We start from the raw sequence: 24,496 nt of genomic DNA, 5'->3' as shown, positions 1-24,496 counted from the left end.
CTAAAACATCCCTATATCATGCATTTGATAAAAGTCCAGAGGCAGAATTGATATTACCAACCTCAGAGAGATCAGACATCCCTATCGGATTTGATAGAACAATGTCTTCCAAATGAGTGCATAAAAACTTGACTTCTTTGAATCTGTTTTTCTTTGGACATTTGGATAATTATACTATAATAGGGTCACCTCCATAGAATATAAAATTGTATGTTGTTGTTGGTCTGGCATTGAAAAAATGCAATGAAATGTGCTTTTCTTTTTCTGTCTGGATCCAGTTAGAGGAACACAGTGGAAGCTTAGAATGTGTTACAGCCCTGTTTGTTTATTTGAATGCTTGTGACAACATCAGGGGCTCAATCCTGCTGCATTTTGGAGTTTTGCCACTCGCTTCACATAGGAGTCGAATTGGGCCTGATGTAGTTCAAATATTAAAAATATACCACGTGTGTTTTGTTTTTTTCTGGACTCAGAATATGAGCAAATGATTGCTTTTTCTTCAAACAGAGTCGTTTCTGTACTGCTCGCTCCATGGCAGGATTTCTTGCTTAATTTTTAATTATATTTGGCCATTATTAAAAGTTCCCAGAATTAATGCCATATGTAAAAATATCTTTCCCAGAGTCTCACTATTAAAGTGCAGCCGCTGAAAGTGGTCGAGAGCAGTGTAGAGCTGTGTATATTTTTTTTCTTTCTAAATACTACAACGGGTAGAATGTTTTCACAAAGAGGACACTGCACCCCTTAGTGTGCCCCGTCTCTGGTATTTAGTCTAAATGGAAAGTAAATAACAAAGTGTAGATAGCAGTAAAAGTATGTTCCCAAAGCCTTATGTTGCATTTAAAGTAGTAATGCAGCATATGGTAGCTGGCAAACATTTGAATAAACTTGATTTTTGTAGCTGTCTTCCAAGAAACACATCTGTTGACATAGACGTGTAGTTTCTGCAGCCCTGTAACATGAATACAGTGTGTACAGTATTATAACAGCAAACTAAAAGATGGGTAAGCTTGAAGGCCTGGAATAAGTATTCTTGCACACTATTTTTCCCCTGGTTTTATAACTTGATTATGAAACATGGCTTCAGGCAGAAGTTAAATATGTTCAGTTACAGTCATGTTTTACTTTATTTAACGCAATTTTTATACGTTGCCACCCTTGATATCTTTGAGTTTTAAAACAAAAAGTCAGTATCAGCACCTAGGATTATCTTTCCTATAAAAGAAGTTGAGTTAAATGGATGAGGAGTTTTTCTGCATTTTAAAACTGAAGCTGCAGCTTAATGCTGAGGAAGTCAGTCTTTACAGAATTACTGTGTGTGATTTAAGAACATTTATAATGCTTAGCAATATAATCAATAGATCTTTGGATCAGAACTCAGTACTAAGCTCAGTCTGTTATCTAACGCCAAAAAGCATTTTTAGGGTTTTTTGTATGTGAAGGCTTTTATCCATTGTTCTGCTCCTTGTAAATACACTATCTAACCAGCTGTATGTTGCTTGCTCTATCCTTTGTGCATCTGAAAATACCACATAGCATGTTTTAAAACGTTCCTTCAGATATATGCGTAAAGCTTAATCAAGATCCATAAATGATTCAGTACATATGGGCTTAGGTCTCTTGTGAGACGTAAGGACTCCAACTTTTGTACATGAAGCTGAACATTTACATTTGTTCCAAACTGAGTTTTGATTTTAGTCAAACAAATCCAAATCCAAAGTTTTCATTCAACTATTTGGAAGCCCTCTCTGTATTTCCATGCCTTCTTGATTGGCTGCTAAGGGCACTGACCTTTAGATGTGCAGTAAGGTATTACTTGGACTTTGTGTTTTGTTTTGATTTGATTTTAGCTATAACAGTGGAGATGCATACAAATTTAATGACAAATTGGGAAGCCCATGCTTTGGTTGAGGTAGAACTAAAAGCGTTCTTTAAGTGGTAATGGCGTATGTTAATACAAACAGATTTAATAAATTACACTACAAATGTTTGAATGAAAAAGTTGCATTGTTTCAATCTGTGAGATGTGAGTCTTGCATGTAGGTCCTGAAGGGACTCACATGAGAATCACTGAGATCATTCTCCCAGTCCTACAGACAGCTGGGTTGCTGCAGCCAACGCCTACCTCCAGGTGTGCTGGCAGCCTGCAGGCACGTTTGCTGCACAAGAAATTCAGTTCTGCTTTCTGCAGTCAGAGACAGAACCTTGCATTGGTTTTGCTCATGCATGGTGCTTGCAAGCTGCCTTGTGGTGTCTTAAGAAATAAAGAGTGGAGGCCCGTGCTTTCATCAGAAGGCTTTATTGAAGTTACGTACACGAAGAGATGTCTATGTTTGTTTGATTACAGGATGTTATACTAATACAGGTATGACTTTTATATATACAGTGTAAGCAGTTGAAAGATGTATCTTCCCTGAATGGCCTGCACTGCCAGATTTGCACTCTGCAGAGCTCCAGGGAGAAATGGGAAGAATCTGTCTGATGTATCATGAAAGTGAGATTTTTTTCTATGCTGAAAGACTGAGTCAGCTTTTATTGATTTTAGTTATCATTGCTGCATAGCGTTGCATTTAAAGCCTTCAGAACAAGTGTCTTCAAACCATTCTTGCTCTTAGTGCCATTGCAACATTTCCATTTTTCAAATTTCAGCTATTTCCCAATTTGTGGGTCACTACAAAACTTTTAGAACATAAAGTAGTGAGCACAAACAATTTCTCATGGAGCTTTCGATAGAGGAGGTGCTGCCTAAATGGTGACCCTGGAGCTGAACATGATACAAGGAATGAATAAATGAAGTTGAGAACTTATCTAACAGTGCCGACTTAGCCATTTATGGAGAAAAGTGTTCCTCTGTGTCTGGACCACAGTATATTTTGATACAAGAAAGCAGAGCTACCTAAAATTCTTTGATTTGTTAAAGTGAAAACAAATGTTTTCCTTGTGAATCATCCTGAAAATTTATATAAATATTTTCCATTCATACCCTTTTTCTTATTGAGCTGGTAAGCTGAAAAATTTTGTTACGGTTGCAAGAGAAAAAATGAAATATCAGTACATAGGATTCCTTAAGTCAAGTTTGTGTTAGGAATTTGTTTTTCCTCTGTTTGTTTTAAAGTGATCTAAAGCCTTCATGATGGTCAGTGCTAACAAAGAAGAGAGAACCTCCTTTAAAACATCATAGATCATACATAATGTAAGGGTAAACTGACAAGGGCATTTCCAAGAAAAACAATTCTTTTATGTAGGTCAGCTACAAAATGCTAATGAAAATACATCTTAAGCAGAGGTGCTCAAAATGGTCAGTATAACTGTTTTGTCACACGTAATTTTTCTTGCAACGTGTTCTTAACAGTTGTTGAAATCTCTGTTACATTTCGAAAGATATCTTATATCCTATCTCAGCATAAAAGTGGCAAAAAGTTATAGGAAATAAATACCTAAGAGCAGTTGTAAGGACAGTCACATTCACGCTTCCAATTGGCCTTAAGAAGTTCAGGAATAATGACTGAGTGGTTTTTATAATTTTTTTCGGTGACAGCTTGTACAGTTTGGCACTCTGGTGAAACGCTGTAGGAAAAGAAAAGAGGCCTAAATAAGGTTTGAAAAGAAAGGAGCCTTAAGAGAAAGAATCACTTTCCAAACTCTGCTCTGCTGTAAAACGGAGTCTAGCTTTGTACTCCTTATCCAGAAAATTCTCTTTTGGAAAAAGGGGGAATTTCTTTATGTAAGAAACAAAGATTCAACATTTCTCTTTATAAAAAGACATGTAAAGGAGAAAGAGAGAAGCATTTTTTAAAAAAGAATGAAAGTTATTAAAAGTGTGTGGGTATATATACACATATACATACTTACATATTCAGATATGTTTAGAACAGAAATATGAAACCTGTGAGCACCTGGTTTTTGGTTGTGAGCTTACACATTTACTATGTGTCTGTTGCTGGTATTACCCACGCTATACTAGCACAGGTAGATTAACATAACTGCAGCCTCACCTTCACTTTGCTCTGCCATAGTCTAATTTTCTTTCATGGTGATGTAATTCAGGTCCCATTAAGAAGGAAGGGCCTCTGCACTGCTTTTCTGAATATTTAACTTAGTGAGTGACTTTTTAAAGAGTATTTAACTCGAGTAGGCCTGCCTTACTGAATGGTGCTGGTCTTGTTTTATAATGGCCCTGTCCTCGTCACTTAAGTTTTGCCAAGTTTACCTGGTGATCCTCAGGAGTTTCAGTACTGTCGTTATTTCCTCCTTACTCCATGGGCTGGATGGAGAAGAATTACTAAGAATTACTGGAGAGAGAAGGGATAATTTCTAAGATTTTTTCACCTTACAGAATCACTTTAGGGTGGAAGGGACCTCTTGAGATCACCCATGCTCAAGTAGGGTCAGCTAGAGCGGGTTGCCTAGGCCTATATCCAATCACCTTGTGGAAAATGTGTTAAAATGTGTGTTAAGCTGTGATTAGTAGCACCTCCAGCTGTGTCATTCAAACCTGTTAGCCATTTAGAATCATAGAATCATAGAATATCCCGAGTTGGAAGGGACCCATAAGGATCATCAAGTCCCACTCCTGGCACCACACAGGTCTACCCAAAATTTTAGACCATGTGACTAAGTGCACAGTCCAAACGCTTCTTAAATTCAGACAGGCTTGGTGCAGTGACTACTTCACTGTGGAGCCTGTTCCAGTGTGCAACCACCCTCTTGGTGAAGAACCTCTTCCTGATGTCCAGCCTAAACTTCCCCTGCCTCAGCTTGACACCATTGCCTCGGGTCCTATCACTGGTGATTACGGAGAATAGGTCGGTGCCTGCCTCTCCACTCCCCCTCGTGAGGAAGCTGTAGACTGCGATGAGGTCTCCCCTCAGCCTCCTCTTCTCCAAGCTGAACAGGCCAAGTGACCTCAGCCGCTCCTCATATGTCTTCCCTCTAGTCCCTTCACCATCTTTGTTGCCCTCCTCTGGACACTCTCCAACAGTTTTACATCCTTTTTGTACTGTGGTGCCCAGAACTGCACACAGTACTTGAGGTGAGGCCGCACCAGTGCAGAGTAGAGTGGGACAATCACTTCCCTCGACTGACTAGCAATGCTGTGCTTGATGCATCCCAGGATACGGTTGGCCCTCCTGGCTGCCAGGGATTTAAGGAAGAACCAGGGCTAACAGCGTCAAAGCACTCATAATCCTGGATATTTTACATGTTTTGTTTGTTTGTCTGTTTTATTTATTTGTGCTTTCTGCTGTCTGGAGGGTGTTTGTCCCGTGGCAATGATTAACTGAGAGCTATGAAATGAAAGCACATGTTACACTGATAATTTCTAGTGGACTTGCCTACTAAAATTCTAAAAATGGAACAGTTCATTTAAAAATATAAGCTGACACTGGTTTACACTGGTTTATGGGGTGTGGGATAGGGAATGGTTTTAATTTCTAGTAGCATCAGTAACTACAGACAAACTAGCAGGGGGTTTTTCCTCCTTTCATTTGACACTCGCTATACTTCTGTCACTTAAAAGATGGGAAGACCCATTAGCTAGAGTCCAATCTAGAATCAGACCTATGTAAGGCTTCATACTGAGGCTGCTACAATCTAGTCATAATGCTTAAAGAATAATTTCTTTTGTGCATTAGACACGTCCTCCTCATATTTTTTCTCTTCAAAAGTGAGAGGAGAATAAGGAAGATAAAATCTTCTGTCCAACATTTTTTTCAGTGATTTAAGATCTGTTATGCTAACTCAGTGGTGCTTTTAAGAGTTTTGATGTTACTTCAGGTCTTAGCCCTAAGAATGGGGAGACCAAACCTAATTCACAGGCCTTTAGTAGTGCACTACCTTTGCCTGTTACACAAGAAAATCTATCACAAATCAGAAAAGATGAGATGTTGCACAAAGGAATATGACTGGTTACTTTCTTCAGCTTTTCTCATGTTCTAAGAAAGTTAAAATTAGAAGCCAACAAGAAAGTGAGGAAAATATTATTTGTTCTTGCTTATTGATTGACTTCTTTGATTAGCTGAAATCCCCAGAGGTGATTTACTCAGCCATAATTCTTCAGGCTTGTCATGTTACGCCTACTGCACTTGCAGTATTACATTGTTAATGCTGCATTTAAATGATTCACCATCACAATTTCTTTTTCCCTATAAGATTTTAATTAGAAAATCTTATACGTTGTAACTGATACAGCTAAATAACATGCAAATAAGCAGAACCATAGATACGCTTTGAGACTTTTTCCCAACTTGAGTGATAATTTCATTGGATTTAGGGGGAAACCGGGTCCCTTAGTAAGAGGGGATTTTAAGATGTCAAAACCTCCTTTGTCTGTGTAACTTTCTGAGAACTCGGACAAAAAATGAAGCGGTAAACATTTGCTATGTGTTGTGGTTTAACCCGGCTGGCAGCTAAACACCACACAGCCGTTTGCTCACCCTCCCCCCTCCCTCTCTGGGATGGGGGAGAGAAACGGGAAAGTGAAGCCTGTGAGTTGAGATAAAGACAGTTTATTAAGACAGGAATATAATAATAATAATAATAGTGATAATGATAATAGTATTAATAATAATAATGTGTATGAAACAAGTGATGCACAATGCAATTGCTCACCACCCGCTGACCGATGCCCAACCTATCCCCGAGCAGCCGGCCCCCCCACCCCGGCCAGCCACCCCTATATATTGTTTAGCATGACGTCAGATGGTATGGAACACCCCTTCGGCCAGTTTGGGTCAGCTGTCCTGGGTCTGTCCCCTCCCAGCTCCTGCTGCACCCCCAGCCTGCTCGCTGGCAGGACAGAGCGAGAAGCCGAAAAGTCCTTGGCCTGGTGTAAACACTGCTCTGCAACAATTAAAACATCAGCATGTTATCAGCGCTCTTCTCATCCTAATCCAAAACATAGCACCCTACCAGCTACTATGAGGAAAATTAACTCTGTCCTAACTGGAACCAGGACACTATGAAGAGCACACTAAAATTTATTTAAAGTGCAATTAAGATGGATCTTAAAGTGAGACACCTTCTTCAACTGAGTTCAAGTGAGAACTGCTTCTTCAAGGGCCATTGAACTAGTCTCTGCTGGAATAGTATGTCCAGACGTCTTAGTTCAGCTGAGCAGTACAGTGACAGAGTACTACTTGAGCTTGAAATGTTTATAAGAGGTAACAGTAAAACCAGCAAGCAATGAATTATAATTGTCCTGCTGGGATATGATGAAAGCCTTTATGAGAATCTCCACATCCCGGTGGGACAGTATGGGTGGTAACTTGGAGAGATTCACAAAATGGTAGTATGACAGCTTTACAGTCAGATTAATACAGGTTTCAAAAGAAACCACAAGGTCAAAAATGACTTCCAGACTGCAGGCTTTAAAGGCAAAAAGACCTACCATTGAAATGGTCAGTTAAAAAAGAGAGAACTGATATGTAGCTGTGAAAGGAGAGTCAATGTTAGATCACTTTCACTCCAGTAACCTTTAAGGTATAATTTAATGATGCAGGTATTGTGTCTGGAATTGAATAGCACCATGCAGTGTGAATTATCCCAGTTACTTGTTCCTTGAGGTGCAGAGTAAAGGAGTAATAAGAGGACAATTTATTGTGAGCTTTTTGAGGGATTGAAATAAGAAGAGGTATGTTTTAATATGTAAATTTATGAGGAGTTACAAAGAAAAACAAGAGAAGCAGGTGAGGGAAGAAGATAGGAGAGAGGAAGGTGACAGACGGGGTCTAGCCAAATGCTTTCACACAGGAAGAGAGCGTTGAAGGCAGGTTGAGAAGTTTAGACTGCTTCTTAAGCAGGGGAAACCCAGCAGAGATATGCATTCCATTCTTCTGAATGGCTTTTCTAGTAAAAACATTGCTAGACGCAAGCACAGTCCAGGAATGGCAAATGATGAATGACTTAGCAAGCTACCTTGCTGGGTATTTAATCTGTGTGGTTATCTAAATAATTTGAAATGCTTCTCTTGGCCTGAGCCAGGCTGGGCAAAATGAAGTGCCATGCATTAAACCTTTTGCTATTTCAGCTCTCAGGTCCTAGCAGGAACCCAACAAGATACGGCTTCATGAAAGGTGATACTATATTAAACTAACAGTACAAGTTGTATCAGACTCAGTTCCAAATTCAATACAAAAAGTCATGTTTTTAGAAGGCATTTTAAATCTAGCACTAGCACTTAAGTCATTTGCTGATGCCAGTATTAAAAAATTTCTTTGTACAGCTGCTGACTCCAAGGAAGATGAGAGGTTAAATTGGGTTAGCGGAAAGGAAAGACGTGCAGTGGAAGAAGTATTGGTATCAGAATGTTTATGGAATTTGTCATTAAGTAACAAGTGTTTAAATTGGAGGGCTAATTTAAAGCATTCCTTTTTTTCTTTAAAGAAGCTTTTTTCCTTTTTTTTTTTTTAAATTAAGATTATTTACTAGGGTATATAAGAAAACATTAATTTCTTTCCCTATTTCAAGAAAAAAAAAAGATCGCAAATCAATCTTAGTCTCTCACTGTTCAAGCCTTCTTCAGCTAGGGCCTGAGCCACCGATGTGTATTAGAATAATTCTGCTATTCTTACTACAGTTGATTACAGTTCTCTATTATAAAGGGTGGAGGCACTTGGTTGTTCTCCAAAGAAAGTGAGTAATAATTGACCTAATGTACAGAGCACATGAATAACATATTCTTTTGGTAAGAAATTTATGTTTTACAGGGTGTGCTAGAGTTCACATCCCTTTTTCACATCTTCCAAAAGATTTTAAAATACTCAGCTGCTCTATTAAATTTCTAATTCAACAAATACTCAAATACAAAGTATGCATTAGATAAAGCTCTTGAGTTGAATCCAAACATTGAAAAATCTTTTAATCTGTCTTGAAAACAGCTGTTTAGAATTTTGAATAGAAATAACAACTTCCTTCAGCCTATGTCGTTGATGTCCAGTTCAGTCTCAAGCTGGGAGGAACTTCTTTTTGTTACTCCTATAAAAAGTCTTGCTGCTTTTCCAATGATTCAACTATCCTCGAAACATATCAGGAGTGGTGTGCTAGTCCTGTTGAAATCAGTCGAAACACTTCCTTTGAATTCAGTGTGGTGGAGGACAGACTTAGAAGACTGGAGATAGTTTTGATTCGTTACTTATAGTTGTCTAGAGAGTGGCTGCAGGAGCCATTATTGACATCTCCCGCTGCTGAGAGACTGCCGTTGTTCTTTGTGTTTGTCTTCTGAAGGAATTCTTGATATGAGTATAGTGTTTTTTAGTGTCAGAGATCATTCAAACAAACAGGATGTTTGTTGTGCATACGCATGTGTGACTTTTGTTCCCTGTTCATAAATACTTGGGTAATCTTATAAAATGTTATGTAATGACTCTGCATTAAAGAGCACAAACAAAATTTCTAGGCAACTGCCATTGCATCCAAAAAAATATCAGCAGAGGTCAAGATGGTTAACCTCACAGGGAACGTCAAAACCAGTAATGATTTGCCACTTACTGTAAACTGTTGCCAAAACCCTGCAGGCAATGCATTTATTACATTTATTCCACAACTTCGCATTTTGTTACGACCAGAGGGTAGATTATGCATGTATTTCACATATAACAACAATAACAAGAAAAGCATATTGGTTTTACATTCAAATATATGGGCAGTATTTTAGATTCAGGGGCGGAAGTTTTATATTGTTCAGGGAAGCAAAGTCTGGATTAAACTTCTCAGTAACTATGGAAGTGATCCAAACCCTACTGAAGTTGAAGAAAGGGATACCCAAAGACTTGGGTGGGTGTCTTGGTTTTGGCTGGGATAGAGTTAATATTCTTCCTAGTAGCTGGTATGCTGTGTTTTGCATTTAGGACGAGAATAATGCTGAGAACATGTCAATGCTGTGGCTGTTTCTGGGCAGTGCTCACGCTGAGTCAAGGACTCAGCTTCGTGCACTGCCCTTGCTAGTGAGGAGGCCGGGGGCTGCCTCCCAAGGAGCTGGGAGGGGACACAACCAGGACAGCTGACCCACACTGGCCACAGGGATATTCCATACTGTATGGCGTCCTGCTGAACAATGAAACTGGTGGGGGGTTGCCGCTGCTCAGGGTCTGGCTGGGCATCGGTCAGCGGGTGGTGAGCAGTTGCATTGTGCATCACTTTGTATATTCATTTATCATTCTTCTTTTTCTCTTCCTTTTCCTTGGAATTGCCACAGGCAGGCTTTTTTCAGACAGGTTTCGAGAGAGCATGAGGTTTTTGAGAAAGCGGGTTAGCTCTGTGCTGTAGTACCATGCATTACTATCAATCAGTAATTTTGGATAGAAGTGCTCAAAGACATAAGCCACAAATATGAACAAGCTCTAGCAAAGAAGGCTATTATCTGTGGTTGTAGAGTACAGAAATACTGTTATTTGGAATGGTATTTATTTAACAGCAATTTTGAATTTCAAGGTGATGAATATGGGAGATTCTAAGAGTAAGAAAATATATAATATCTCTTTCTATTTAATAATGTAGTGTGCCTTTTCTTTTGGGTTTATGTGCTGTATGCACAATCTTTCTTTGATGTTCTCATTTCTACAATGTTTCTTGAATGCAAGATGTGTCAATATACATTGGTTAATGCATGGAGAAATACATGTGTACATGTCCTCCAATAGCCTCTTTCAAATCCAAAGGGGCTCTTCGTTTGCTTCAGCTGGATTTAGGTTGTACCCACATTTGAGTAGATGGGGAAGAGTTTCGGGCCATCCTTTTTCCATGGAATGACATGCTGTGCAGATGGAGTGCTCAGGATGCCAGCAGCTCTCTGCACCTCGTTCTAAGCAGAATCAGATCTCAGGTGGGCAGCAGGTTCTCTGCCCTGCAGGGCATTAGCTTGATGCTCACGTGAAAAATGAACAATATCACTTTTATGAACAGGGCTTTTAATCAGCTGTTTAAAAGATGCCGATCCAATTTGCAGTTCTTAATTAAATGAGATGGAGGAAAGAAGGAGACCGGTGTGCTGCCAGGCAACAGTTCCATCCAGTGGTTATCTCATTTGAAATATGTGGGCTACATTACATTATCTTTATAATTTAGGTTTATAGTATATTCACACACTAATAAAACATTCATGTGTAAGGCAGCTTAACCACTACAGTCTTATTTTATTTTATAAGACTAAACTATTTGGTGCTTTAAAAACATTTTTCTAATTCAAATTTTATTTATTGCAAGTGTAGTTGAAACTTGAAGCTTAATTATTAAAATAAATGTTTCCTTACAAGGGTGATGTGGATAAAAGACATTATTTCTGGAAACAATCTTACTTACCTTTTGGATATACTGCACAATACTTCTGATAATCGTGAGGAAGTTTTCTCTCCCACTAACGTGTCTTAAATTATGAGTTTTCTACTGTTTTATGGGAATTTTTTTAAAACCACCTAAAAGTTTTCCACAGTTCTGGTTTGCAAGCAGCTGAAGCTTTAGACACCATTCAGAACAGTCTGCTGTTCCTTTAACATTGCTGGGAGTGATGCTTGTGTGTATCTGTGACAACCTAGATTCTTAAATGTACCCATTCTATCAAATATTAAAAGAAAATATTTCCTATATTTTTAGGTACAGCTTTAAATTGGCACTGGAATTGCTAAACTGTGCAGTTTAGATAGATGCAGGAGCTCGCACAGAGGAACTTCAAACTACATTGTGCTGTACTGTGTATGCTTGCCCATCTTAACTCCCAGCAGCAGACTGGAGGTCCATCCCGCTTCCCTTCTTCTCTCCCCTCTTAGCAGTTGAGGGAAACCCCGAGGTGCTCTCCGTTCTGTACTGTTCTCTTCTGCTCAATCCCAAGGAGAAGGTGACTGTTGGTTTGAAAGATGAGTTTTAGATTTAATGATTAGGCCTTGCCATGGTTTATTGAGCTCCAACGCAGTTATACAATTGTTCTTTCAGTATAAAAATGTTTCAGAAAACAGCACAAGTATTGGCAATCCATTAGCTACAGCTTCTAATTTTGCCTCAATTTTATTCTTTGATATGGATACATAAGAGCTGCCTAATTTAACAGCTAAGCAGTATGTTGTCAGTGCAGCTGGATTAGGCCATCCTTGACATGGTTTCTAACCTTTTTTTAATTTACTATCCTCATTTATCACTGGCCTGGTATTTGTTTTGCTTGATCTAGGATTATGACATTGAGCTATATAAATAATGTTGGGGTACATACCTCTTACCTTAGCAGCTTGAAAATATCAAAGCAAAAAAGAATATGGAAATCGACTGGAAATATGGAATATGAAAAAGATGCAGGGAGAAAAAGCCCTTTGGGAAAAAATGAGGATAATATCTGTAATTTATGTAACCATTGTTTATTCATGTGGCCACCTGGTGCTAGCTAATACATAATATTTCAGAGTTTATTGCCAGATGGGAGGCTGTGGTGTACTGCATCCGCGGTACTCTTATCACATGGCTGTGAAATTCCCGGGCATCTTTTTGCATCTCAGAGCGTGAAGGTGAGCGCTGCTAACGCCTGCTGCTCCCTGCAAGTCACGGTGCTGGTGGCAGGTTGCCCAGCTCCTGGGTGGAGCCGGGATTGCTCCCATCCTACTTGATAGACATTGCTCTCCTGGATGTCTTTGCCTGGCTGGCTGCTCTTCACTAGTTGGCTCTCCAGACCTCCTTTTTAACTAGTTAGTTGGCTGGCCTGTCCTGGCAAACCTCCCTCTCCTGGTTGGCTGATGAAACTCTCTGCCGGCCGGCCTTTTCCTTCCCTTCCGTTTCAACCCTTCTCACACATGGTGTCTGCTGATTCCCACTGTTTATCTCTCCACGTCTCTGTGCCTCCCACTCATGTGTTAGATTCGCTTTGATCCATCCTGTCATGACTGCCTTCCTGTTTTTCTTCCCTCTTCTCTTTTTGCTGTTTTGATTTGCTGGATCCTTGTCCCCTTCACACTTGTTCCCTGAAGGCTTTCTGCACTGGCTCTCCCCTTCCTAGGGGCAGTGTGCATCTTTTCCAGAGCTTGCTGTTTCTTACTCTTGTCCTCTTGTCTGATCTAGGAGCCACTTCATTTGAAACAGAGGACATTGTAGAGCCACTAACTGAAAACTGATTAGTGTTACAGTTTGGAGAGATGGTTAGGGTTATGCTTTTTATTTGCTATAGGATATTTAAGTTCATTTATAAACCTAGTCCATGTTTACATAGAAATGCCCGTGATAAAACCATGACTGACATGTCTTCTTGTGCTTCTGTGTCACCTTTCCTATAATTATGGATTACCAAGTATATGTCAATAACTTACATTTTTTCCTTTAGGACTCTAGAAATATCACAACTCACTTTTCTAATCCAGACTTCACAGTTATAACTGTAGTCTCACACTTTATTCTGTTAGTGGGGAAGAAGTATTTTGGGGTAATCACGATGATGGGAGAAGCAGTGTAGGCGAAATACAGTTAAAGTTTTGCTGCTGAAGATCCTGTGAGAAAGACATAAAATTCTGTGGCCGCTCTTCTTCAACTTGTTTCAGACTTTGTTCTGCAGTCCTTATTCAGACACAGTTCCTGCTGATGTTAATTGAAGGTTTGTCTGCATTAGGACTGGACAAACAGATCTCTGTTGTTAGATGCTGTAGCCTCATGTCATCTCTGCTTAAAAATCCCATAAACATCCATACATTTTGTCCCTGTTTTATTCAGACGTATTTTCTAAGCACATCTTTTGCTTTTTCTTTCCACGTGGCCAGTGTTTTTATTCTCCCTAGTTATGGGGTACATAATATCATAAATCACTCTAAATACTGATTAACAAGCCAGTCTCTAATGCTAAACACACAACCTTGTCAATTGGAAAATAACTCTTATTCCCCCTGTGTTTTTTCCTCTCATGTCAGAAATATGAATCCCACATGAGAGGGCATTGTTCCCATGTAGCAGCCCATTCCCTTCAAGCAAATATCATCTGTCCTTCTCCTCTAAGATTTTAAAAGTTTTTGGATTGCTTTTACACATGTGTCCAGTATAGATATATTTCTGCATAAAAAATAGTTCATAGTATCTACTGAGTTGGAAAATTAATTAGACGACCTAATTGATTGTGCATGAGTTCCTCTGTGGAATTTGTTCTGCTGCTGTTGCACTTGCCCGGCACAGAAAATCTCAGGAGCTAATTCCTCTGGTCTTTTACTATAAACAGACAATTAATCTTATATATATATATATATATATATATATATATATATATATATATATATATATTTATATATATATATATATATATATATATATATATATATATAAAGCTTGAAGGGTCATAGTACAAAAAACGTTATTTGAAAAATCTTTTCTTATATTATTACAGTAATGCCAAGAGGCCTGAACTTGGCTTGAGGCTCCCTTTATCATTCACAAAACACACAGTCTGTGTCCCAAAGGCTGTGTAGTCTGAAGAGGAAAAAACCCAACAGCATCCAGAAGTATTGGCAGCCCCATGTTATATGTGGGGAGCTAATATACAGGGAGATTAAGTCACTTGTGTAAGGGTATACAGGGAGTCTGTAGCAGAGTCTGAAACTGAACCCAGGTCATCTCAATCCCAGCCAAGTGTCTCAACCACAAGACTATCCCTCCTCTTCTGAATGTCAGTGTAGAAAGTAGGCCAAAAAGCAGTTTCCATCCTTTTATACACAGCATTTTGTAAGGCTGTGAAGTATTATGTACTAGACAGGCATCTGGATCAACAGCAGTTTCTACAGATACTTTTATCTGTAAACAGAAGCAAAGCTTGTAAGGGCTTTGTAAATTTAACATAAATTATTATTTTATCTATAAATTGTGTAATTAAATCTGTAAATAGTATCCTTAATTACAAGGCATTTCAGTGATTTTTAAGAATGGAAAACATATTTAAAGGACTTCTGCATTCCTTGGCTCTCTTAATTTTCATGTTTTAGGTTCTGGTCCTACTTGTTTATCACGATGTGTTGGCAGTGATGTGCAGTGCCAGGCTGTGGGGCGTTACACCATGCAGCGTAAACTGAGAGAGGGGGCTCAGGGGCATAACAGGCTAATGCACCCGTTCCTCAGAGGTTAAGGACTCCTGTGTTGGGAGCTGGTGAGGCTAGCAGTTAGCTGACCTACATCTGGGAGATTCCTATTATATTGAGTACATTCTTATCTTTTGGAGAATCTCTGTGTAGCCAGAGTATTATAAAACTTCTTCTGTACCTCAGATGGAGGTGCAAGTATGTGAGGGGGGAACTCCATGGACATGCATCATCCTTGGATAGGGATATCCCCCACACACTTTTTTTAATGAAATCAGCAGTGCTCTGCTGAAGCACACAAAGAAGAGGCCAGAGCTGTTCATTCCCCTCTGTGCCATAATTAGGTATTCACAGACACCTGGTTTATTTGCTGAACCCCTGATTGCTTTCTCCCATAGCCCCCAAATAAAAATTACTTATCTGATTCTCACTGACATATGTTCTGGAGCACCACTGTTATGAACTCAGTTAATTGAAACTATTAATTCCAGATGTCCTGTGCATTTACATTGATAAATTTCAGTGATTGTCAAGTCAAAAAATAAAAATAAAAAATCACTGGGATTTATGCAGAGTGGAGGTGAGAGAAACCTTGTTTTTCAACACAATCTCTAAAATAAGTAGTGAGAAATCACCCCAAATAGTACAATGATTGGTTCAGAGCAAACTGAAGTTTCCAAGAGTTTGATGCTATTCCCTGTGAGCATATAATTATTGAAATACAATTGGAGTGTGTCACTTTTGGTTGAGCCAGTATGGGCTAGCTTTTGGAAAGAGGCCTTTGATGCTGGGTGGATCTCTCTCTTACTGTCACCTCCCAGTGATGGCTGTTTTCCGTGTGTGGGTTTGCATGCACAATAACAGGCAATGGGATTCCCCACAGAGTCACAAGATGGTTTAGGTTGAAAGGGATCTCTGGAGGTCATCTTGTCCAAAACACTGCTGAAGCAGGGACACCTAGGAGCAGGTTGCCCAGGACCATGTCCAGGCAGCTTTTGAAGATCTCCAAGGAGCGAGACTCCACATCCTCTCTGGGCAGTCTGTGCCAGTGCTCCATCTCCTGCACAGTACAGAAGAGGTTCCTGATGCTCAGACTTCCAGCTTGTGCTCACCACCTCTTGTCCTGGCACCGGGCCCCACTGAAAACAGCTTGGCTCTGTCCTCTTTGCACCCTCCCTTCAGGTATTTATGCACATTGATAAGATTGCCCCTGAGCCTCCTCTTCTCCAAGCTGAACATGTCAGCCTTTCCTGATAGGAGAGGTGCTTCAGTCCCTTGATCATCTTGGTGGCCCTCTGCTGGGCCCTTTCCAGAATTGTCATTGTCTCACCTAAGTCAATGAGTCTAACCATTTACTTGTATCTGGGACCTGGACTTCCTTCTGGATGTCCCCATCTGGGTACCTACAAAGCCATAATGTCCTTTCTAACAGGGAGGAAACAGAAACCTGTTAGGATTTAAGCTTTCAGAGCTTGAATGTTAAATGTTCAAGACCGCTGGCTGTTTCCCAAGTTTTCATGGTATGCCACGTATCGGAGGGCAAATGAAATCTTAGTCAGTAAAGACCTTTTGCTCTTCCTACCTGCAGCATACAAGCGAGAAGAAAATCTGACCCTAAGTGTGCTAATGGTCTATGGATTGATTTCTTTTTTATTTCTCTCCTTTAAGATACTTAATTATAATTAGCGTTGTATTTTGTTACTTCTTGGGAAAAACAGACTTTTGATTTGGTTTTGGCAAAGACTATTTAATGGAGAATTGCCATAAATAGTTTTTCTCATCTTTAGATTAAAAATGTGGTATATGCAGAAAGTCATTTGAGGCCAGTCATTCATTGACTTGAGGCGATATTCACCTCCTAGGGCTATGCAAGAACACTTTTCCAACCAAGCTGTCAACGAAGATGGGAATGCCAGTAGACCTTATAATGACTTTACTTCCTTTCATTAAATACTAGTATAACTGATATTCATTGTCTCTTTCGAATAAATATAGAAGTCTATAAGCTGTCTGAATATATTAGATTTTCTGCAGTTCATTCACAGATAGCAACAATTTAATGCTGTAGTAAATATTACAGGAAAGCAGTGAAGAAGAGAGAATCATAGGCTCTCTGAAAACCTGATAAATCGAAAGACCAGAAGAATGGCAACTGAGAAGTAGAGTCCACAGCATTATCTACAGGATTATACAAAAAAAAATGATGTATTTTTGTAGGTGTTATATATATATAGATACATAGATATGTATACACACACACATTCACATACACACAAACACTTAAAATTATACTTGCATAGCTGAAAATACTTGTCAGTCAAGATTAGATCATTTGCCTTCTTGGAGAGCGATGCTTTCTACTTTTAGCAGTAGGTAGTAAGTACATGCGATAATTGCGGAGCTATGGCATGTATTCTACAACATTTCAACAGAGATACCATCAGACTTACTCAGAGTTAACTAGTGCATGCTATTACTGTGTTTATTTTTGGACCACGGTCTTAATGTGAATCCCATATATGTGGTTATGCAAAATGAGCCAGATTCTGGTCATGATTACAGTGGTGTACACACAGAGTGATGCCACAGTTTCATTGAGGAAGGAATCTGATCCTTTAACACAGAGGGTTGCATGGTACTTCAATTAAGTAGTTGATGTGTTTCACTGCAGAGTTTGAGGTGAGACATTCATGTCTGAAGTTATTCTGGTACATTATCAGTTTAGATTTGTAACACTTTATGAGATTCGGGGGGAGTATAGTGCAATCATGAAGGAAAATCATAGCTAAAATATTTCTGTGAAAATCAAAGTACTGTACGTTATCACTGTTCTTCAGATACTTCTTTGAATGCTTTAAGATGGCTATTTACAACATAAAACTCCATGTTATAAACTTACTCAAAAAAGAACAGTGTAAGTTATTTGAAAGTCTTCAGACTAGTAAAATAAATATATCAATATTTACATTATATCAAATCTGTCATAACTAAAATCATAACGCTAAAACTACATGTAGACAAAAAGTACTGAAAATACAAAAACCCAGGCAAGTGCCTGCCTGAAGACCTTTGGTCAGAGAGCTGGCTGCCATTTGGAGACGAGTGTCTTCACAGGAACATGATCTGCATGCCCCTTGCTTGCGTTGGGTGGAAGCTTTTCCACTGCCATAATTTCTCAGGAGTGCTGGTCCCTTTCAGTTATGGAAAAGAGGGAGTTTTCTTAGGACAAGCCAGATGATTCCTGGCAGCTATTACAACCGAGTAAGAAGAAATTGTCGATTGCTCTAATTACCTCGTTAAAGAGCTGCCAGGACTGTAGAAGTTCTGCATTCTGTTAGGACCACAAACATTTGTCCATGTGTCATTACGATAATATATACTTACTGACACCCAAAACACCATTATTAGATTTACTGCTTTCCCTTTAAGTTATCCACACTGAAACAGAGTTGACTTCTTCCCATTCCTGCTGTATGTTTACTCTTTGTATTTCACTTAGCTTGAACAGTGAAATTGGCTCTTTTCTTTCCTCTCACCTCCCCTTTTTATTTATAACCCGTCTTCAGTCCTGGACTGAGTTTCATTCCAGTGCTCTGCAATTGTATTTTGTTTCATGACACTGCAGAGGAACATTTACATTAAAAAAAAACACACACAGAGTTATTCCTAATATATTGTACCACTCCTTCTTTTAAAATGTGAGCAGTATGTCTTTAAATCCTGCGTGTTGCATTGTCTGAAAGCATTTTCCCTTTCTTTGGATGTCACTCTATTTAATATACTATAACTCATTAGGATCTATTTTTCTTACACTGTTTGCTCTACTTTTGGATAGTCTTAGCTATTTTATAGTCAGTGTCTTCTGGAGCCAAAGAGAAAAAATTTACAAAGCCTGTCTACTAGCTTTGTCCTTACCTTGGTATTTAATAGTTAATACTTTGTGGTATGTTAAGACTGTTTCTATAACGTGGCACTTCTTAAGAGCTCTACTTTTTAAAAAGTAGTAATAAACTTCAGCCAACTTGTGCTTTTTAAGTGAAACTTCCAGAGTTCTTCAATTGAATCCATTCTCCTTAATAATCATCCGGTCTTGACAATAAATATGTCACCAACGTTAGTTACTTTTTTGCAAAAAGAGAGATGGAAATCAATTCAGAATTTTATTTCATTTTTGTTAGCCTGTGAAAGAAATTGGAAAAATTAAAATCTGTGAAGAAATGTTCCTTTGTATCTTACATAGCAAAGTAGGGTGGGTTAGTTTGTCAGGTAACTGATTATTCAGAAATGAGAAGTTATTCTGCATTTAGCTGCATTGCTTACTGTTTTCTTCATCATGGAAAAGAATAAAATGTGGTAACAATTTTCTGTATTTGGACTGCTGCCGCACATAATTGGGAACAACAGAGCTAAAGCCTTGATTTTGGTGAAATGCTTAGTCTGCGTGTTGGATTAAAATGTGTGCAACAAATCACTCCAATTCTATAATAATTTTTTGAACATTATTTTTTTATTTTATTACTGTAATGTTATTACTTTTCAGTTACAGACTTCAAGAACTGGGTCAGTTGCAAGAACAAAATTGGCATGAAAAAGTTGTATATTTGTTCTTGAAAATGAATTGCCAAAATACTTTTTTAAATGGCCAGCCTGAATTGTTCTTTATATCCAGTGCAACTGATAATGTTAGTCTGATGTGGTTAGCAAACTGTTATTTAAAAGTCCTGTTCTTTAACCAGTATCCTAGGAAGACTAGATAATATTTGCTAGATGGACATGTTAAACAGATCATCTGTGCAGAAAGGGATTTGTGAAGAAGCTTACGGAATGGAAAATAAATTTGGGCTGAAGTGTGCCAGCAAGTCAATATATGAGAACAATTTGCAACAAGCAAAGGTGAGGAAGACATGCAGAAATGGGGTCATCAGATTCATGAATTAGGGGATAATATTCCTAGGTCTGGAATATATGAGGCTGGAACTAACTTTTGTGGTCGACTAATACAGAATAAAGAGTTATGATACCAGTGGAAGTTATTTATTGCAAGTGTTGGATATGCCTCCATGGATGTTTTTTACTCTCGTTAAAATAATGAGAGGCAACTTGGAGCACTGATCTGTCCACAGCACAGCTGTGGTATTTTGAGCCCTTTCTGCTGCCAGATTTATACCCCTGCCAGACACAGTGCTGACTGAGTGCACTCTGGGTCCCCAGCTCCAGTGACATTACAGCACTAACCGGTGTTAAATCTCAGCAGTTCGAGTTCTGGGCTGTACTGTGCACTGAAGCAACCAAGAAACGGTCTTGTTAATATGTGAAGCCACTTCTGGCACTGGAAAACAGCAGAAGTGACACGGTGATAATTTCTTCACATACCACTGCTAAATCCACCAAGCCTCATTAGTAAGAAGTTTTGGACATTGTAGGAAGTAAGATTTAAAATATTTACAAAATTTTGTTTTCTTTCCTTCTGAACACCCTCAGATATCTTTGCCATGTACTTTCCAATGATGACACATTGGGATCTGACTGGGATGAGTAATGGTGTCTGGCTGGAGGGAGGAGGGGACAGGGGAGAGCTTAACAGTGAGTAATTATTTGAGGAAATGGCCCATGTGGAAAAAAGAGTGTTGGGATAGAATGCATTTATCAACTGGCATTTCCGTCTCACCTGGGAACGGAGACTTACTGTGTCTGAGTTTTTAAATGGTTGGAAGTCAGTGCATCGAGCTGACATCGGAACGTGGTGCTGTGTGTCTGTCTCAATTCAGTCTGTGAAGCGAGAGATGTGGCATGTCCCCTATTAAGAAAGATGGAGGTAAATAATTGTTATCCCATGCGTTCCTGACAGTGGTCATTCAGTGTTCTGCCTGGTGCTTAAAAGCCATGAAGTCCTGTATAAATGCAAAACATGATTTCATGATAGCCTACACACAACTGAAAGGGAACGTTGGACAAGTGTAAATAGAGTCCAAGGGCATTGGCCTTTCCTATGCCTCTGGTAAAGTGGCACACATGAGTTTGCATTAGTTTCTTGGGAGTTGTATGTGTATAAAGCAGTCTGTTTATTCCCTCTGTCCTTATCAGGAGATTTTTGCATAAAAATACCTAGAATCCCTTGGAAGGACATTTGGAAATTGAGCCTGAAATGCTGAACCTCTGTTTTCTGTAACTCCCTGTGCTATGGTGGTGTTTACTGCTGCAGTCAGCGTGGCCTTGTGCTCTGGTGCCACTTTGGAGTCTTCCTGTAATTCTTGCAACTTTACTGCAAAAAAATTCATTTTGGGCACAGTGCATCTTGCCTCCTGAGATGAGGCAGAATGTGTGATATTTTTCCCCGTCACCTTTAACTGCATTTCTGACTTCTCTGAAGAGAGTGAAATGATGGAAGTACAGTGAAACATACAGTGAGTGAAGCAGTATTTCTTTTTTATTAGCAGTGTAGTTGTTAGTGTACTGAAGTGGAGGTATTGTATCGTTTCTGATGCTGTCAAGGAACATGACTTCCTCAAAGAACTAAGGCTTTCAGATTTGGTGCTTCTCATTATATCCCTACTGCTGTGAGGTCACCATTTATTTCAAATTTTATATCAGAGTAGCAGATATACATTTATTCCATTCCTAGCTTTTAGACTTGGGAAAAATGATAGGAGCTCTGTTTGTGCAAGCACAGCTGGATCAGCTTAGAATCTCTGATGCAGGTAAATAAGATTGTGTGCATACTTTTAGGTTTCATTTAAGATTCTTCATTCATGGTTCAGTGAAAGCTAATTTTATAAAATACTGTCTTTATGTCTCAAGAACATAATTTGCTTGATGTGATTCTCATACTTTTCTTAGTGGTGACACTAGAGTTGATGCATTCAGAGTTCCCTTCTCCCCCGTTAATTTTTGCTATATACAAGTGTCCAGTCATGGGACATTTTTGGAAACTCCTTTGGAAATCTCATCATCTGTTTTCCCGATCCTAATTTTTGTTAATCTGAAATTTGTGCTGCCCTCTTGTACTTTAAGAATGCCGTTGAGAAACAGAATCACTGTAAAATTCATTTTCCCTATTAGAAATATATATTTTGTACAAATGAGATAAAATAAAGTTGAAATTTACCTCTTAAATAGTAGAAGACACTCCCTTCAGTTGTTTTTTTCCTTTTACCTTCTTCTGTCTTTTCTGTTCAGTCTGTTACATTTCACAGAGAGCTTTTGGTGACACCATTACATGGGAGTCTATAAGTGTGGTATCTTCCTTACTGAATTGGATAATCATAGAATCATAGAATCATAGAATATCCTGAGTTGGAAGGGACCCTTAAGGATCATCAAGTCCAACTCTTGATACCGCACAGGTCTACCCAAAAGTTCAGACCATGTGACGAAGTGCACAGTCCAATCTCTTCTTAAATTCAGACAGGCTTGGTGCAGTGACCACTTCCCTGGGGAGCCTGTTCCAGTGTGCAACCACCCTCTCTGTGAAGAACCCCCTCCTGATGTCAAGCCTAAATTTCCCCTGCCTCAGCTTAACCCCGTTCCCACGGGTCCTGTCACTGGTGTTAATGGAGAAAAGGTCTCCTGCCTCTCGACACCCCCTTACGAGGAAGCTGTAGACTGTGATGAGGTCTCCCCTCAGCCTCCTCTTCTCCAGGCTGAACAGGCCCAGTGACCTCAGCCGTTCCTCGTACGTCTTCCCCTCCAGGCCTTTCACCATCTTCGTAGCCCTCCTCTGGACACTCTCCAACAGTTTCATGTCCTTTTTATACTGTGGTGCCCAGAACTGCACACAGTACTCGAGGTGAGGCCGCACCAGCGCAGAGTAGAGCGGGACAATCACTTCCCTCGACTGACTAGCGATGCCATGCTTGATGCACCCCAGGACACAGTTGGCCCTCCTGGCCGCCAGGGCACACTGCTGGCTCATATTCAACTTGCTGTCTAGCACGACCCCCAGATCCCTCTCTTCTAGGCTGCTCTCCAGCGTCTCATCGCCCAGTCTGTACGTGCAGCCAGGGTTTCCCCGTCCCAGGTGCAGGACCCGGCACTTGCTCTTATTGAACTTCATGTGGTTAATGATAGAAACCATGCGGATAATGATAGAAACTGTTCACAGTCCAGGTTACAAAAGGTGTTGTTAAATAAATCCTACTGCAGACCTGCATTTCCTTCTGAAAAAAATTGGTTGATGATCTGGTGGGCAGTTACTTTTGGCCAGTCTTAAAAGTAAGTGACCTGCTTCGCTTCTGCTCCAATTTTTCTGCTTCTTTTTCTTCCTTGCAATACAGCACTAGGCAGGTTATATGGTGCACAGTCTCCTCTGTCTATCTTGTTTCCCAATAGACCATAGCAAACCCTTTCTTGTAGTCTCTCCAGTTAGTTAGACTGGAGTATTTAGTTTCATTTGCTACTAAAATATGAGGATAATTTTCCAAATACTATACTTGGGTGTAGAAGCGCAAACTTGTACCATGGTATCCATAACTCTGGAGATACCTGAAACTTTATTTACCTGTGAAGTTGTGTACTGTTAAAAGGATTCTGCTACTTGAAAATCAGACTGGCAACCTTTTAGCTAGCATTATTCTTTGCTTGTTTGAAATCAGGTTCCAAATGAGCATCACAGTAAGGTAAATGCTGACTTGCTAGGATCTGACCCTGCGATCTCTGCGCTTACTCAGTTCCAGTTCATTCTAACAGGGCTGGAAGAGTCTGTCAACCTCCACAACAGATGGTTATCAGTTTGTGAAATCAGGCTGTTAATTTAACCATCAAGAACTCTTTCTAGGATGTTTCTGTGGAATGAATCTTGAGGAGAGAGTGACCAGAATTTCATCCAGCATCCTTGCACTATCATAATTCTTTAATCTGTGTTCCCTTAGTTCAAAATTATACCTGAACTGTATTTTAACATTAAAAAATATATTGTTCTTGAAAACAGAGGTTAGCAGGAGCTGAAGGTTTAAGGGTTTTCTGAGTTGAGGACTAAAGAAGTGTGCCTGCTGTAGAAAGTCTTGCACTGACCCAGTGTTTGAGTCTCCTTGGTGCTGTCCAGCATTACTTGGAACAATTACCATTATTTATTGGTGTACTTGGTTTTGATCAAAGCCTTCTGTGCTACATATTTCAGCAGGCTCTCTGATGGATTTAGGAACATAAGGGATCTTTTGAAAGGATAACTAAAATTATCCGATCATTATTGCTAAAACAGGAACAAGTTGTAGATCAAAATGCACCTTGCTTTTTTCCCTTGGACTTAATAAACAGGATTTTGTGTGGTATACACCAGACTCATTCCATTGCCCTCGTGCTCTTTTTGGCGTATATGAACTTAAAGTGCTTTCACAGTTTGTGCTGTCTTCTCAGTTGTCTGAGGCTCCCTGGGGAATTATTTCTTATAGAAATAGCTAAAAAGGATGTGAAGAAGCAGATAAAATTGTTAGATAACCGTGATTAATACCTTATTGAAAGCTGCTTGCACATGCTGAAAA

General features: G+C 39.4%; 1 protein-coding gene across 2 annotated transcripts in view; it reads left to right on the top strand.

The window, feature by feature from the left end:
• FBN1 (fibrillin 1) overlaps positions 1–24,496 on the top strand; it is a 157,645-nt gene that overhangs the window by 27,460 nt on the left and 105,689 nt on the right. The window contains exon 1 of one of the 2 annotated variants that reach the window (XM_013177522.3): positions 2,248–2,365. The exons of the other annotated variant lie outside the window; for it this stretch is intronic. The gene's annotated coding sequence lies outside the window, so the exon portion shown is untranslated. Of the gene's footprint in view, positions 1–2,247; positions 2,366–24,496 lie in introns of those variants that run through there. 2 annotated transcript variants of the gene reach the window in all.

This window comes from Anser cygnoides, chromosome 11 (genome assembly GCF_040182565.1).
Source record: "Anser cygnoides isolate HZ-2024a breed goose chromosome 11, Taihu_goose_T2T_genome, whole genome shotgun sequence".
Taxonomy (NCBI): Eukaryota; Metazoa; Chordata; class Aves; order Anseriformes; family Anatidae; genus Anser; species Anser cygnoides.
This window is presented reverse-complemented; position numbering and strand designations above follow the sequence as displayed.